This window comes from Pseudonaja textilis, chromosome 3 (genome assembly GCF_049901715.1).
Source record: "Pseudonaja textilis isolate UNSWEBS1 chromosome 3, rPseTex1.2, whole genome shotgun sequence".
In the NCBI taxonomy this organism is placed as follows: Eukaryota; Metazoa; Chordata; class Lepidosauria; order Squamata; family Elapidae; genus Pseudonaja; species Pseudonaja textilis.
This window is the reverse complement of record NC_141992.1, coordinates 99,993,798-100,011,264: the sequence shown is the minus strand read 5'-3', so window position 1 is coordinate 100,011,264 and position 17,467 is coordinate 99,993,798. Positions and strand designations below refer to the sequence as shown.

Here is a 17,467-nt window from a genome sequence, read left to right as displayed (position 1 = left end):
AAGTCCTTAAGCATTGTATTTATGGATAATGATATTATTGCAATTTTAAAGAGTCAAATACTTCTTCAGTGCCTTCCTCTTGAAGAATTTTCTTGTATATCTAACCAACTCTGTAAATGTGCCAGGGAATGACTATAGAGTTGCGGGTGAGTGAACACTGGTCGTGTCACTAATGGAGACGTGCAATGTAGTTTCACAGGAGATTAAGCTGTGGTTTCCATTTACAGTAGAGCCTCCATTGACCAGACAGTTGGACTATAGGATTTCACAGATTTCTTCCAAACTATATTATTCCCTTTACAGATGAAGAATGACATGAAAACAGAGAAGGAAAAATTGCTTCTCTTTAATTCTTTTCTCCCCAGCCTGTACGACCGCTTCTTCAATGTCTTCTCCTCTCATTTAACTTGTCATGAAGTGGAAATAATCAAAGTGGGGTTGAGAACTAACAGAATCTCAGTCTTATATTTCAGTTGTGAAACAAAGTCAAAGCTTCAGGGCCCAAATGCATATTACTTTAAGGACCCACCTGGGACCATTTTTTCTCTCTTTTTAATAAATAGTCTAAAATCAGCATGAGGAATCCGAACTAGGTTGGGATTTTAACAAGAACGTTAAACTATAAAACGATAGATTTTACTGTGATTCTAGTATTTCTTTTTATTGAAATAAATTAATCACTTTTAATAATGCAAATGCAGTGTATGGATAGGAAACCTAGCAAATGGTGAGCAGTTAAAACTTCAACTCCCAGTCTGGTCCTGTGAACTTATTTTATAATTTAAAAGAGAGAGAAAATGACGTGGTTCCCAAGATCATCTTCAACATAAGGTACAGTTTTGGTCTCCAGTCTATTGAGCCTTTAAATTTTAAAAGCATAGGGAAAATATATATAACCAAAACCAATCAATTAACAGCATCATGTTTATGCTTGGTCATCATCTATCTTTCTAGCTCCCTATATGTGTAATAGATTGTTGTAATAAAATAAAATAACCATCATCTGCTCTACTAGGAAAAAGAAATAAACGAGAATTACTAAATAGACAACAGAAGCAATGGCTGGCAAAGAACATGATAATAACTACTACACTTCAATTCCCCTTTTGTTTTTGGCCTAATGAAAGTGTTTCTACCTTTCCTTAAAGCAAAAATACTTGCAAATGAAATTGAGAAGGAAACATTTAAGAAAGCCCTGAGTGTTTTTATCAGATACGACTCTTGGGTTAGTTCTTGTAATTCTATTAGATGCAAATTTAAGCCCAAAGCCTCTCATATTTACTAAAATAATGCAAATATCTATGCATTTAATAGAAAAGACAAAACATATAAAACAGAATAGAATTTTTAATGACATTTGCCCCTTGAATTTTCTGGAGTCTCCAAGAAAAAAAATGAGAATATTCTGTAATAAAACCTTCTATGATTTCATACACTCTAGGGAAGCTGAAATCAATTCCACTAGAATTTGAAGCAGTTTTACATGAGGCATTTCCCTTAAAAATGAATATCAGGTTAATACAATAAATTAATATTATTCTAAATTTCACTATATCTCGATATTCCCACAAATATTTGGATGTTTCACAGAACAGTCATTGTGGACTATGTGGGGTACATCTCATGAAAAATGAGATCAGTATAGAAATAAACTCACTAGTTGCTGTATTTATTGCATACTTCAGTTTTCTGAAATCTATGAAAACCCATCTTGAGTATTTGCCTAAACAGAAAGGTGAATTTTCCATAAAATGAACAAAATAATTTAAAGGGAATTGGAAAAAAAACAATCTGATTTCATTAAAACATTACTAGAGGAGAATGCAAGTCCATTCTCTGTCCATTGCTGTTGAGAAATAAACAAGATCAGAATTTTAAGATAATGTTTCAAAGTGTTTCCTGGGAAATGTAGTTCATGTCACATGGCCACATCTGTAATCCCGATTGGTCACCAATTTAACCCTCCATGGGTTGGGGGGAGTTTTCTTCACTTTTGTCTGAACTCTCTAACTCATGGCAGCTGCTTTCTATCGCTACGAGATGGGTTAGGAAATAACCATCTTTTACTATGAGTCAGATATGCAAAGGATTGGTCATTAAAGAACTTTGTCACAAATGTGAGTTATGAGGATACCTGATGAACCAATAAATGTACTTTGTTATGGAGGTCTCGTTGATTTATCTATCTGCATCTGCACAACTTAAAAATCCACTACTGTGCAGAATACAGAAAAGTAAAAGATGATTATTTGTATTCCTGAAGCCCAAGAATAGTGAAAGGATTGCTTAATTTGAATTCCTGACGCCAAAAGAGGATTAATGACTGTTAATTTGGATTTGTGATAAAGCAAGTAATGTTGAAGCCAGGAGTGAATATAGAATGCTAAGCTCTGTGCTTCAGTTTGAATTGCAGGGAGGGGCAAGTAACCCCCTTCCCCTTTTATGCAAGAGACTTTCCAAATATCCTATGCTCTGGCTTTCAAAGGCTATCAAATAGGCAGGATTCCTTTGCCTTCGTATCAAGCCAGGAAGGGGCAAATGCCCCCTTCTTTTCTCTTGAGCGAAAGAAGTGCTGTGTCTCAAATTACAACTCCTAACTGGGAAGAGTCAATTTGTAAAACAAAGGGAGGAACCACGTTTTACCCATCTGCCCTGCTTCTCCCCAGTTACTACCTACAAACTTTTTTTTCAAACACAGATGAAGCTACAATTCTCACCAGTTGGAGAGGGTTTGCCTTTTTTTTCCCTATCTCTTTCTGTTCCTATGTTCAGCAGGAAGTGACCAATAAAGATACCTTGCATTCCTTGTCACCATACAAACGGCCTGCCACGAGGCAGACCCCTTTGTTTCAAATCTCTATACAAATGCTGAAAGCGTTCCTTCGCTTGAAAAAAACTACAGTGACTTCCTTTTTCCTCCCAAGCACAGGAATTTGATCTTTTTTCTTTATCTTTGCAACATATATTTTAAAAAGCCCGCTTGGCTGCTGGGAGGAATTCCCCCCCCTCTTTCTCTATCCAACCACAGAGGCTCAGGAAGCCCTGCTATCTCTGCTGACATGTTAATGCTTACTCTTCAGAAAGGGGATTTCCTTGAATCTTAAAGCAGCCTATAGCAACTTCTGGGGCTCAAAGAAAAATCTCCCTGAGTTTTCTAATACAAGTTTGCATTGATAATCCCTTTTTTGAAACTACTGTGGATAATTTAATCAATTTAACTCAAATGTTCCAAGATTAATTACAACCCAACAGACCTAAGCAAAGCAGCCCACAGCTACATCTGGGGCTCAAGGAGAAATTTCCCAGATTTTGATTTTTTTTTTTTTTACAGTTTCTCAAATTTGACCAGAGTGCTTATCCAATGACAATCCCTTTTTGCAACTATTGTGGACAATTTAATCAATTTAATTCAAAGGTCCCAAGACTAACTGCAACCTAACATGGGTGTAGCAACAGCGTCTGCCAGACCCTCTGGTGCCCTCTTGTGTAGCAAGCAACGCTGACAGGCATATTTCTGCATTCAGCCCTCAAGTCTTCAGACTTCGCAACGCAACCTCTGTCCTATGCACCACACTCGTCACTCGCTGAACAGCTCCACTGGGTTTGCAGCGAAATCACTGACCCAATGAAAAGAGTTGCTAAGGGAGTACCAATACTACTACAAGTGTTGCAAAACTAAACACCCATCCAAGTACTGCACAGCCAAGGTGCAATGTGACTTATGCCATAGTGCCCAACACCCGACTGCGCTGCATCCAGACTCCAAGCCACCACTGCACATATCTCATAACCCTCCTTCAGACAAGGAGCCTCAACGTAACACAGAAGCATGCAGGGCTCCTTGGCAGACTGACAAACCGCAACCAAAACCAAGAATGAGTGTCAACTGCACAGCACTGTGCGCCAACTCACCATGCCCTCGTTCGTGTCTTCCAATCTGTTTAGCCAAAGTGTATCCTGAAGGACGCCCTGAAGATGCCGTGAAAATGTACGTGTGGATAGACACTCAAAGCACCTGTACCCTGGCCAGACCTGCATTCTTTGACCTCTTTGAGGTGCAACAGGACGAACTTCCCTTCACTGTATCAACATGCCATGGACCAAGAAGCATGGCGGGGAGGAGTGCTACTGGTCTCTGCATAGTCATTGGATGGAAGTTCCCAGTTCCCGCTACCGCCCGTATTTGAATGCGATGGGGTACCGAATGACCACAGTCAGATTGCAACATCTGAGGTCATAAGTAGCATGCCTCACCTACAGCACCTGGCTCATCACTTTCCTGCTCTAGATCCGAAGGCTGAGATCCTACTCTTGCTGGGAAATAATGCCCCACGTGCCTTTCTTTTCTCTGAGTCAGTGGGCGGCCCTGTAGATGGCCAGTGGCCATCAAATCTCCACTAGGATGGGGGATCGTAGGAACTGTCAGTGTCAATCGAATGCAGGCTCCAACCCAGGCACATGCCTTTGCACCATCCATTCCGACAGCCTTCCAACGCCCTTTAGCACCATTGAAAACAAGAATGACTTTCCAGCCTAAAAGGCCACTGGTGATCAGTACACTTTCGCTAAGACACCCTAAATGGCCGCCAACAACCACCAGACATCCATTAAGACGCTCTACACAGGCATATGCCTCTGCAACACCCTTTCCAACAGCTTCCCGATGCCCTTTGACACCGTGGAAGCAAGAGTACTATTCCAACCCTATAAGGCCAGCAGAAGCGACCACCAGACTTTCACGATTGGTACCAAGAGTATCTGTCAACCCTAAAAGGCCACCAGAAGCAACCACCAGACTTTTACCTTTGCCACCAAGAGTACCTGTACACCCTAAAAGGCCGCCAGAAGTGACCAGCAGACTTGCACCAAGAAGCCGAACTTGAAGATTGAACCTCAAGCTTTGCATGCTTTGCTTTGTTTGATGCTTTATTAATGTTTACTGTTTTTCTTAGCTAACTGTTCATCTTAGTTATATAATTATCTGCTATTTATAATATTACCGTTCACTGCTTATCTTTATTGATAGCTAATTTTTTTTTCTCTCTCTCTTCTCTTAATTTTTCCCCCTCCTTTCTTGTCGAATCTAGCCTTTTTACCCCCCATCTCTCAATCTCCACCCTCTTAGTCTCCCCTCTCTGTTGTATTCCTCTTTTCTGTTGCTTTCTGACATTGTACTGATTTTTCACCTTATTTTTCCCTTTCTTGATTGTTTCTTTAAATCTTGAATTCTCCATTTTCTTTCCCCTTTTCTTCCTCAACTAAAGTTGTTTGTCCATTAAAGATGGCTTCTTCTTCTTCATCCCAGCTTTCTTGTTGCTGTATTTCCTGAGAAGTAGAAATCACCATTTCTAAGAAGTGAAAAACAGATCCAGAAGAGCCCTTGCCTTCTTGTTCCTCTTCTTTTAGCTTTTTAAATTCCATTTTCAATTCTTCCACAGATAATGCCATTGTGAGATTTTTTTTTAAACAATCCAAATGTTTTTAGTCTTTCAAAAGATAGTTTGCAAAAGTCCCAAAGTCATCCAGCAATCAAAATCAACACGAACTGTTTCATTTAGCACTTTCTTCTTTTAATACTTTCTCTTCCTGGGGTAGAGTTCAATTACACAATTCCAAAATGATTTTTTAGAAGTTTTACTGCAGTTTAATCTCTGATCTTATAAACTCCAAGAAGTCTCCTTCAGCAAAATCTTAGTATAAATCATTTACCTCTCCCTTCCCACTTATAGCAAAAAGATTTTGATTTTAAATATCAATGTTCAGAAATCTTTAATGTCCCCTTGGCTTTAATTTTCAAAACTAGTTACCTTCTGTTGCCAAAGCGGGTATTTCCGATTTTCATCTGCTATCTCCGTAGGGAAGGAGAGTGGAAGAAAAAAACCTTTCCCTTGCCACTTTCATCTGCAGCTTTTTACGATCTTCTTGGGAAACAATGTATCATTTAGAGAGCTAAATATCCAAGGTATGTTGTCCCGGTTCAGCCAAAAACTTTCTCAACTTCCTCCTGCACAAACTTGTCTGGCTGAAAGGTTCTTTGTGGCGGCCATTGCTGACTGCCGCTCCATTGCCTTTGGAAAAGGGAGTTAAGCCGGCTGAGGAAGGGGGTTGCGATGCCCCAGACCCCTGCCCGGATCTCCCCTATCTTCAGTTATCTCTACAGGATAACTATAGCCTCCAAATCTAGCTGGATCAGAGGCACTTCAGCGGCGAGTGCAGCAGGAATCGCGCACAATCGCAAATTCCTGCCACCGCCGAAGCCTGACAAACCGGAATTCCGGCAGCTGCTTTCTGTCACTATGAGATGGGTTAGGAGATAATCATCTATTACTGCGAGGCAGATATGCAAAGGATTGGTCATTAAACAATAACTTTGTCACAAATGTGAGTTATGAGGATACCTGATGAACCAATAAATGTACTTCATTATGGACATCTCATTGATTTATCTATCTGCATCTGCACAGCTTAAAATCCACTAGTGTACAGAATACAGAAAAACAATTATGGAAGTAAAAATGAAGATTGTGGTTTTCAAACTGCATATCATAACATCCTCTCATTGACAACTTAAGGATCTCCAAGAGTAGTTTATTTATTAGGCTTGTAAACTGCCCAAATCTGTTCTTATTCTGGAAAGCTTACAGAATACAGTCAACAGTAAAACAAAACAACCAATGAAATAAAAACAAAGAACTAGGTCATCAAAGAAAAAGTCAGAAAATAACCAATCAAAATATCACACGAGCTGCAATTTCCACTCTGACGTAAAATATCACACATGAGCTCCAATTTCCACTCTGATGTAAATCCTGGGCACAGAGCAAGATTTTAAGGGGTTTAAATTAGGCTGCGGGGGAGGCCAAATGAATCTTCGGAAAATGATGCTCCAGTGGCAGGTGCCATGACAAAGATTAAGTAATTAAGAAATTAATTAAGCTAATTAATATATTAGAGGCTTCTGGAGGAGGAAAAATTTAGGATTAGCACTCATCCATTTGAGAAGTCTGAGTTCTCAAAGTTATGCTCGTCCTTCAATAATCTCTCACCCCCATTTGAAAGATAACTTATATATGAAATGGCTATTTTCTGGAGACTATTTAGGATTTATTTTCCCAGTCTCTAATATGAACAGATAAAGAGATTGAATCCTAATCAAGAATCTAAATAAAGTTTGGAAGTTCCCCCTTAATCATTTACTTTGAAACCCACCTACCCGTTGAATTCTAGAGATTGTAAAAAAAGAGGAAAAGGTTGTTGCTGATAATGGAGATTTTTAGGTGTGTGTGGGTGTGAAAACATATTTTTTTCTAAGGAAATAGCTAAGGAGAGGAAAATATAAGCTTCTTCCATTAGCACAGGTGGAATAGTCAAGATCAGACCCTGAACTCTTCATTGTCAGAAAAGTAGCTTCTTGCTATTTATTCAATGTAACAATCTTTTTAAAATGGATCATTAAAACTTAATGAATTTGGAAGAAAGAGGTAAAATAATGGCTGAGGCATACTTATCTCTGCTATGGACCCTCTGACCCCAAACCTAAGATTACGAATGGAATGTATATATAATTTACAAGTTCCTATAAAAAATCCACTCTTTTGTCAAAGGTGTGGAAGCTTACACTTTAAATATGGCATACAGGGCTAAAGATAATCCTCATCTTGATGATTACCCAGCAGAGTAGTGGAAGTAGCCATAAGTAAACTGAATATGAAAACTGCCTGGAACAAAGTGAAAATAATTCTGTTACTGAATCCACACAAATGTGGGAATTTACACTAGCGGGAAGTATAAAAAGGATGTTCAGTGGAATGAAGAAGTAAAAGAGTGCATGAATAAAAAGCACACAAGTTAGAATGATTGGTAGAAAAATTATAAGAGAAAAATAGTCTACGATTAGTACAGTAAGAAAAAGCTGCAACAATGTAATCAAAGAAAGTCAGAAACAATTAAGATTAAAGAATATAGATAAAATGTTCATGGACATGAAAATGATTTGAAGTAAGTAAAATCAATCAATTATTATGAATGAAACTGAAGTAAGGCAATCCTGGAATAAGTCAATTAAGATCAAAATGCTAATGACATACTGAAGAGTAGAGTTATATTAATTGTATAAATATTCGTGTCCCAGAGGGGGCTTCTTCGATCTTCTTGTATATGAAATATGTGTTGGTTAAGCAGTGTTCTGTTACTTCCACGAGGTGCTTGGGTAATTTGTATTTGTTTTTGATCGAAGGAGTCCCCATGGGATCGCCACTGTCACCCGTTATTGCAAATCTGTTCATAAAAGAATTCGAATCCAGAGCCCTGGCAAATGCCACCCACAAACCCGAATTATGGCTAAGATACATCGATGACACATTTCTTATTTGGCCCCATGGAAAAGAAAACCTAAACAATTTCCTAACACAACTAAACAATACACACCCCAAAATCAAATTCACCATGGAAACGGAAACAAACAAACAACTACCATTTCTGGATATACTAATCTACAAAAAAACAAATGGCACACTAGGACACACCATATATCGGAAGAAAACACCTAAACGCTCAATCCCACCACCACCCAGCACAAATAAACTCCGTAGCCAAAACACTAATTTGAACCAAATGCCTAGCAGACAAGACACACATAAAGACTGAACTATGCCTCTTGACCAAAATATTGATAGCTAACGGCTTCCACGAAAACAAAATCACGGACCTGATCCACAAAAACACACTGAAACACAATAGAGACCCAGAAGATGAACAAACCTATGGAACAGCTGTCCTGCCCCACATAAGAGGAACAACAGACAAATTCAGCAAGATACTACACAGGCATCATATCAAGACTGCCTTCAAAACAGACAGAAAAATAGCAGCCATCCTAAGAAACCCCAAAGATAAAATTGACTTGGAAAACCAAGGAATATATGAAGTCCTCTGTGGGGCCCTGCCACATATATAGGACAAACCAACAGAAGGATAAGTATCCGCCTTGAAGAACACAAGAATGCAATAAAAAAGCTGGAATACACTTCCTCACTAGTCCAACATATGAAAACCACAGGTCATAGCATCGAGTTCAGTGGCACTAAAACCCTAACTACTGTATAAAACCCCAGCTACAGAATCATCAGAGAAGCCATAGAAATTGATAAAAGACCTAATAGTATGAATAGAAGAGGTGACTCCACCAGGCTATCAATCATCTGGAAGTCTGCACTCACAAACAAAAAAAATCTCTAGACCACAATCCAGGCAAGCACCTGGACACAAACAACCCACCCCCCCAATACCTCCAGCCCAAACACGCCCCAGCCAGCTACCCAAATAAAGCCTAGCTTCCTAATAAATAATTATCGGCCATTCACAAGAAACCAAGCTGCACTAAGAAACCCCAATGCACAAAACACAGTGTTGCCAACCAATCAAGAACACAGCAACTCGAAGACCAATAAAAACAGACCTAGGCTCCCAGCCAATCAAGATGAGGAAAAAAACCATTTAAATAAAACAGAAAGCCAGCACCAAATTAAAAAAAAATGGCTGCTAAGCCTGACACACAAGATTAAAAAGAACCCAATACACAGGCCTGAGGATGGCAGATGAGATTCTGCTGAAATGTTGCTATAATAAAAGCACAAATATTAAGACATGGGAAAATACCCAAAGAAACCTAAATACCATAAATATATATATATATATTTTCTATTAAATATATATATATATATATATTATATATATATATATATATATATATATATATATATATATATATATATACTTATATACTTATATACTTATATTACTTATATACTGTTATACTTAATTTTGTATAATACCCTTAACATTTTACCATTGCAAGAGCTAAAGGACCAGGTTAGGAGATGTTCATGGTGAAAACAATGTAGTTACTAAGGTTTGACAATAATGTGGTGACACTTGAGTGTCATCATTTTTACTATTTAGCAACTTCATCTAATATACTTTCCTACTTTTCAATGACATGTATTCATTAATTAACATAGAATTCAGATTCCTCCACTCTCACCTTTATAGACAAATTCTAAATCAGTCTTTCCATTTTACTGTTCTAAGATCCCCTTCTGATCAATAATTTCTCAATATAATATATGTATGTATGTATGTATATATACTGCTCAAAAAAATAAAGGGAACACAAAAATAAGACATCCTAGATCTGAATGAATGAAATATTCTTATTAAATACTTTGTTCATTACATAGTTGAATATGCTGACAACAAAATCAGACAAAAATTATCAATAGAAATCAAATTTAGCAACCCATGGAGATCTGGATTTGGAGTTACAGTCAAAATTAAAGTGGAAAAAAACACTACAGGCTGATCCAACTTTGATGTAATGTCCTTAAAACAAGTCAAAATGAGGCTCAGTAGTGTGTGTGGCCTCCACGTGCCTGTATGACCTCCCGACAATGCCTAGGCATGCTCCTGATGAGGTGGCGGATGGTCTCATGAGGGATCTAAAGGATCCCCCAACTCCCGGACAGTCTGTGGTGCAACGTGGCATTGGTGGATGGAGCAAGACATGATGTCCCAGATTTGCTCAATTGGATTCAGGTCTGGGGAATGGGTGGGCCAGTCCATAGCATCAATGCCTTCATCTTGCAGGAACTGCTGACACACTCCAGCCACATGAGGTCTAGCATCATCATGCATTAGGAGGAACCCAGGGCCAACCGCACCAGCATATGGTCTCACAAAGGATCTGAGGATCTCATCTCGGTACCTATTGGCAGTCAGGCTACCTCTGGCGAGCACATGGAGGGCTGTGCGACCCCCTAAAGAAATGCCACCCCACACCATTACTGACCCACTGCCAAACCGGTCATGCTGGAGGATGTTGCAGGCAGCAGAACGTTCTCCATGGCATCTCCAGACCCTGTCACATCTGTCACATGTGCTCAGTGTGAACCTGCTTTCATCTGTGAAGAGCACAGGTCACCAGTGGCGAATTTGCCAATCTTGGTGTTCTCTGGCAAATGCCAAACGTCCTGCACAGTGTTGGGCTGTAAGCACAACCCCCATTTGTGGATGTCGGGCCCTCATACCACCCTCATGGAGTCTGTTTCTGACCATTTGAGCAGCCACATGCACATTTGTGGCCTGCTGGAAGTCATTTTGCAGGACTCTGGCAGTGCTCCTCCTGTCCTTCCTTGCACAAAGGCGGAGTAGCGGTCCTGATGCTGGTTGTTGCCCTCCTACGGCCTCCTCCCTGTCTCCTGATGTACTGGCCTGTCTCCTGGTAGCGCCTCCATGCTCTGGACACTACGCTGACAGACACAGCAAATCAGGATGTGCCATCCTGGATGAGCTGCACTACCTGAGCCACTTGTGTGGTTTGTAGACTCCGTCTCATGCTACTACTAGAGTGAAAGCACTGCCAGCATTCAAAAATGACCAAACCATTAGCCAGAAAGCATAGGAACTGAGAAGTGGTCTGTGGTTACCATCTGCACAACCGCTCCTTTATTGGGGATGTCTTGCTAACTGCCTATGCTTTCCACCTGTTGTCTATTCCATTTGCACAACAGCATGTGAAATTGATTGTCAATCAGTGTTGCTACCTAAGTGGACAGTTTGATTTCACAGAAGTGTGATTGACTTGGAGTTACATTGTGTTGTTTAAGTGTTCCCTTTATTTTTTTGAGCAGTGTATGTGTGCGTGTGTATGTGTATGTGTGTATATCTATATCTATATTCTTAAGTTTTCGTGGGTACTTACATGTATGGTATTCAACTTTGTTCGGGTATTTTCCCACGTCATTATAGTTGTGCTTTTAAAGTTGTAGCAACCTTTTGGCAGAATCTCATCTGCCATCATTAGGCTTCTGTATTGTGTTCGTCTATTGTGTTCTATATATATCAACAAGGGTAATGAATGTGAAAATTAATGTATCAAGACTGAAGGAGAAACTGGCTGGGAAGTGGTAACCACATAACCCTGGGACAGGGCTAACTATCATAAATGCATGCCAGTTGCCAAGCACCCAAATCACACGGCCATGGGGATAGTGCAGCAGCGATCATAAATGTGAAAATCGGTCACAAGTCAGTTTTTTCAATGGTGTTATAACTTTGAACATCCACAAAATGAATGGTTGCAAGTCAGCGACTACCTGGATGGCCAAATGCTGACAGAAAAATAGCAGACAGTTTATGATCTTTTGTGAGAAATGAATATCAAAAGGAGATAAAATATATGTGTTCAAAAATGTTACATAAAAATTAGAAGTGCACATATCAGATTAAACATCAACATTTTATGAAGTGGCAAAGGGTTTCTGAAGTATGTGTGATAAAAACAGAAGTGATGGTCAAGAATGGATAGGGAATGAATAATTCCAACTGGATATAAAAATACTGTAACTGAGGAATGAAAAATAGTACATTAAAGCAACTTGATCACAAAAAGGTAATGAGCATGGATAAAACTGCAAAATAAATATATGCAGAAAGATTGGCCAGGGTTGGAGGGAAAAGAACAACAACAGTGCATGGGCTGATGGAAGTAACAATGTTTTGCAAGGACAGGGTACAGAAAGGTGTAGTAAATTGATGAAATAAACTAGATTTAGTTAGATTTCCTCCTCTACCCTTATTGCAAGTCTTTCATTTTGCTTACTATTTTTTGTTCCAGTTTTGTTCTCTTGACCTCCATCTCTACTTTAATGTGTCTTGGTTCAATTGCAGAGAACCCATTCAAACTAATCCATTTTCTATTAACTATATTAACACAATTCCAAAGGTCTATTATTTAGCCGCAAACCCGTAACTCATTTTAACCAAGACCAAGGTGGCCCAAATCACTTTTTTTCTCTTTTTACACCCTTCTATATTTCTCTAGTTACTTCTATAGTCTTTCTTTTATGATAATTCTTTATCTTGACATTCAGACCTTTAAGTGAATCCCTGAACATAAAAAACAGGGGAGTTCAGTTAGGATCTTTTAGAAATAAAAGAATACAATATAATAAGACATAACATTTTTAATACTGTTAAAAGTACAATGGACTATTAGGCAAGTCAAAATTTTGAGGCCAAGACTATGAGGGAACTGAGTTGTATATCGCTGTCCAAGGTAAAATTACAGCACATACAGGAAAAGGCTGTTTGTGCTCACTCTGCTGCATAGCCTCAATTTAATTCTGAATGATATTATGTCAGAAGAGATCAGATTAAAATGAGATACAAAGTATCAAATAATGGCAATCACCAATGCTATGTGTGACATCTGAATCTAAGATGATGCTCAAATCATGTGTGCAACAGGCACAGTAAAGGAGACTCACAAGCCGATTTATTTCCTGGTTCAAAGATATCCATAAAATACCAATTGAGATCTTTCTCCTGGGAAAGAAGCACAAAATTACAAAATTTTCAAAAATTCTTACTTGGGATTTTCAGATTTTCTTTCGGACTAGTCAGTTCCAAAAAAAAAGAAAAAAAGAATTGAACTCTACCACTGTATTTCAAAATTGTTTCAGCTATCACAAATTTGCTTTAGCCAACCTTAATTTTGTAGAAGTCAGTGCAATATCATGTGTGATCTTGGAATATATTTCCTGTGGTCAGCAGTGGGTGAGGAGCTTTAAATGTCTGCATTAAATGGCTATCTTTATTAACCAAACCTGTAACAGTGGCAGCTGCAAAGGATGTAATTCACTGAACTTTCTAAAAAATAACTGCAAAGCCACATGTCACAAGAGTGTCTATGTGATCTAATGGTGCTCTTGACAGCAAATGAATATGTTCTGAAAGCTAGGATATCCCAAAGGCAATTAAAGAGCCAAATGATTCCTTCAACCATGGCTGCCTTCATACTACTGTTGCTGCTCTAACTTTTAAAGATTTGACAGGATGTGTTATTTACAGTACTATTGGTGCATTCTGTCCATATTTTAGGGCCAGCCTGTATTTAAACAGACATAAAGCAGCTTCTTTGTTTCAGTTGACTGCTAGGCTTGGCATTCTTAAGTTTGTCATTAATGCCCTGAATATTAAACAATATTTAATGTCTGTTGGTTGATTGATTGACTGATTGATTAACATCTAATTTCAGAGTTTCCAGACAGCAGTAAAAATAACAAGGACAACAAAAAGAACACCTCCAATAATTTTAAAAGACTCTCACTACTAGATTTTGGATTCCAAATGTTCTACTATAAAGGCTTTATGGTGTTGTTCATGGACTTGATGAATTTGTTTATGTTGCTATCAAGTACCCTGCATACTCCTGTTTCAATGAACATGACATGGGGGACGCATTTCCTGTTCTTGACTGATTGAAAGATGCCACTGATTGAAAGATGAAAAATCTGGAAAAGCATTTGTTGACTGCAAATCATGTTACAGAGTGATTTGTTTCCTGCTGCCTTGAGCTGAACCGGGTTTTGAGTCTAGGGTCTGCATCTACATTTTGCAACATGTACTAAATACTGCTCTGCTTCAATTTGGAACTCAATGTATAAAATGTATACAAAAAAATTAGGCCCTTGCTTATCAATGGAGACCAAGTGAGCAAGTGGCCAGTTTTAAGTTTCTGGGTGTTACCATAAAAGAGGACCTGACCTGGGGTGCTCATATTGCAGCACTGGTCAAAAGGGCCCAGCAAAAGGGCCCTGAAACTTCTCAGGAAACAACAACTGAATGAAAACCTGCTGGTGACCTTCTACCACTGCACCATAGAGAGTATTTTAACTTACTGCACCTGTGCATGGTTTGCCAATTGCACAGTGGCAGATAGGACAGCGCTCCAGAGAGTTATCATCATTGCCCAGAAGATCATTGATTGTCCTCTCCACTCTTTGGAAGAGCTTTATATTCCTGCTGCCTTAAGAAAGTTCAAAACATTCTTAAAGATCCATCTCATCCTGGGCACCCTTTTTTTGAACTATTACCATCTGGTACAGTATAATAAAAACAAGGACAAATAGGCTGAAAAACAGCTTTTATCCCAAGGCAGTAGCTCTTTTGAATTTTACTGTATAGTGCAATATTAATGCAAGATCGGGTTTTCAATTCAGTTGTATAGAATGTGAAGGATGTGTGTTTGTGTTTTATTTTTATAGTTATAATGTACACTGAAGATGGCATTTAATTTTGTTGTACGAGGTGCAATGACAATAAACTAAACTAAACTACATTAATTTTATTTGAAACTGATGCAGAAATTGGAAATGTTCAGAAAGTACATATCAAACTTTACTTTATATAACCACAGAAATGTTAAGATGTAAACCACAGATGTTAAGACGAAAGCAACTTACTCAAATATAGGTAGTCCTCAACTTACAACAGTTCATTTAGTGACTGCTCAAATTTACAACAGAACTGAAAAAAGAGACTTATAATCATTTTTCACACTTACGGCTGTTGTAGCATCCCGATGGTCATGTGATCAAAATTCAGACATTTGGCAACTGACTCATATTTATGATGATTGCAGGATCCCAGGATCATTTTTCTAAAGCACCTCTAGGCCAGACAAGGAATAATTGCAAAATGGGGTAAAACTCAATTAACAACTTTCTCACTTAGCAACAGAAATTTTGGGCTCAATTGTGGTTGTAAGTCAAGAAATATTTGTAATACAATATGCCAAACATCTAGCTTTGCTACTATTCGTTTGCAATTTATGTTTTTTTTTCAAGGAATATTGTTATTTATGGTCACTGACCATGCATGCAAAGGAGAAACAAACAAAGACAAAGAAATACAATTTTAGAACATTTGTTCTATACAAATGTTAATTCTAGAACATTTTGAAATAATAATGATGTCTTGAAAGTGACATGGCTTACTATCACCAATTATAGCTATGACTGCAAAACAAATGGTGTTTCCCTTAATAACATTGTTAAAATTGAGTTCCAATACTCTTTTATAATAAATCACTAACTGATACAGAAGGTCTATGGAACCTGGGTGTATTTTAATTTTATTGACAATCTAAAAGATGCAAACTTTACTGGTTGTTGGCAATAACTTATGCAATGGCAAATAGTGTCACCTAGCAACAGCTTGTTACACTTTGAAAAATGCAAATTTTCTTCCACATATATGTATTCTAGGCCAGAAACATTACCTACACAAAATCAATATGCAAAACAGTGATTCTCATCCTCTTTGGGAGAACTTAGTTTTTGGAACAGATCACTGTTATTAGAAATAGGCTTTTTAAAAAGGATGCCATTACTTATGCAACTGCATTTCTGTGGCTAAGCAAGGGTGTTGTTAAAGTGAGTCACATCTGATTCGACCACCATTTTGCTACAGTTGTTAAATGAATCACTGCAATTATTAAAAGAATCATGGAGTCATTAAGCAAATCCAGCTTCCCCTGTGATTTGCTTGTGAGAAGCCAGGTGGGAACGTTGTAAGTGGTCATCATGTGATCTTCATACATGCAATCCAGTAGTGGGATTCAAAAAACATTAATACTGGTTCTGTGGACGTCGCTTGGTGGGTGAGGCAGGGGAAGGATTCTGCAAAATCTCCATTCCCTCTCCACTCCTAGGGGAAGGTTACTGCAAAATCCCCATCCCCACTCCACTAATCTGCTTTCCAGCTCTGTTCTCCTGTGCAGGACAACAAAAGAAGACCCAGCTGATCAGCTGGGACTCAGGAGGCAGAGAATAGATGGGGGCGAGGCCAGTCAGAGATGGTTTATGCTGGCTCTCTGAACTACTCAAAATTTCTGCTACCGGTTCTCCAGAACTGGTCAGAGCCTGCTGAATACCACCTCTGGTGCAACCATTGTAAATAGATGTAGGTTGTCAAGGGCCCAAATTTTGAATCATGTAACCATGAGGATGTTACAAAGGTCACAAGTTACATTTGTTAGTGCAACAGTGACTTCAAACTGTCGCTTAAACAAATGATTACTAAATCTAGGACTACTTGTATATTTTCTAAATTTTCATCTTCTTTCAACAATATAGAAAGCACAAAAGCCTCTCCCAATATCTATTACCCCACCAAGAAAAGCATTTGCATCACTTTGGCAGATCTCGAAGATAGATGTTGTCAGCATTTTTTTAAACAGCATCTGTGTCCTTGTGATGTCAGTCAAATGCAGGGCACGGTTCATTATGTCTTCGACTGTCCCCATTAACAAGAGATCAAGGCCAAATTTGTTTGTTTGTTTGATTATTAACTTTATATGCCACCCATCTTCCTGATAAGGTGACAAATTATTGATAGTAAATGAATTTTAAAGGCTCAGACCTTAAACAATTGAATTACTTTCCCATAGGCATGTTTCATATTGTTAGTAGTCAGGTTACAGGGTTTTTTTGCTTTCTCATTTAAGCTGAGAAAGAAATATTTAAGTTCTTAATTATAGCCATGACTTACTTTGTTTGCATCCAATACTCTTTTTATTTCTTTATTTTATTATCAGTTTGTTTTACTGTATTTTATGCTATGTTAC

General features: G+C 38.4%; 1 protein-coding gene across 3 annotated transcripts in view; it reads right to left on the bottom strand.

The window, feature by feature from the left end:
• ASTN1 (astrotactin 1) overlaps nucleotides 1-17,467 on the bottom strand; it is a 285,838-nt gene that overhangs the window by 148,417 nt on the left and 119,954 nt on the right. The window lies entirely within an intron of this gene.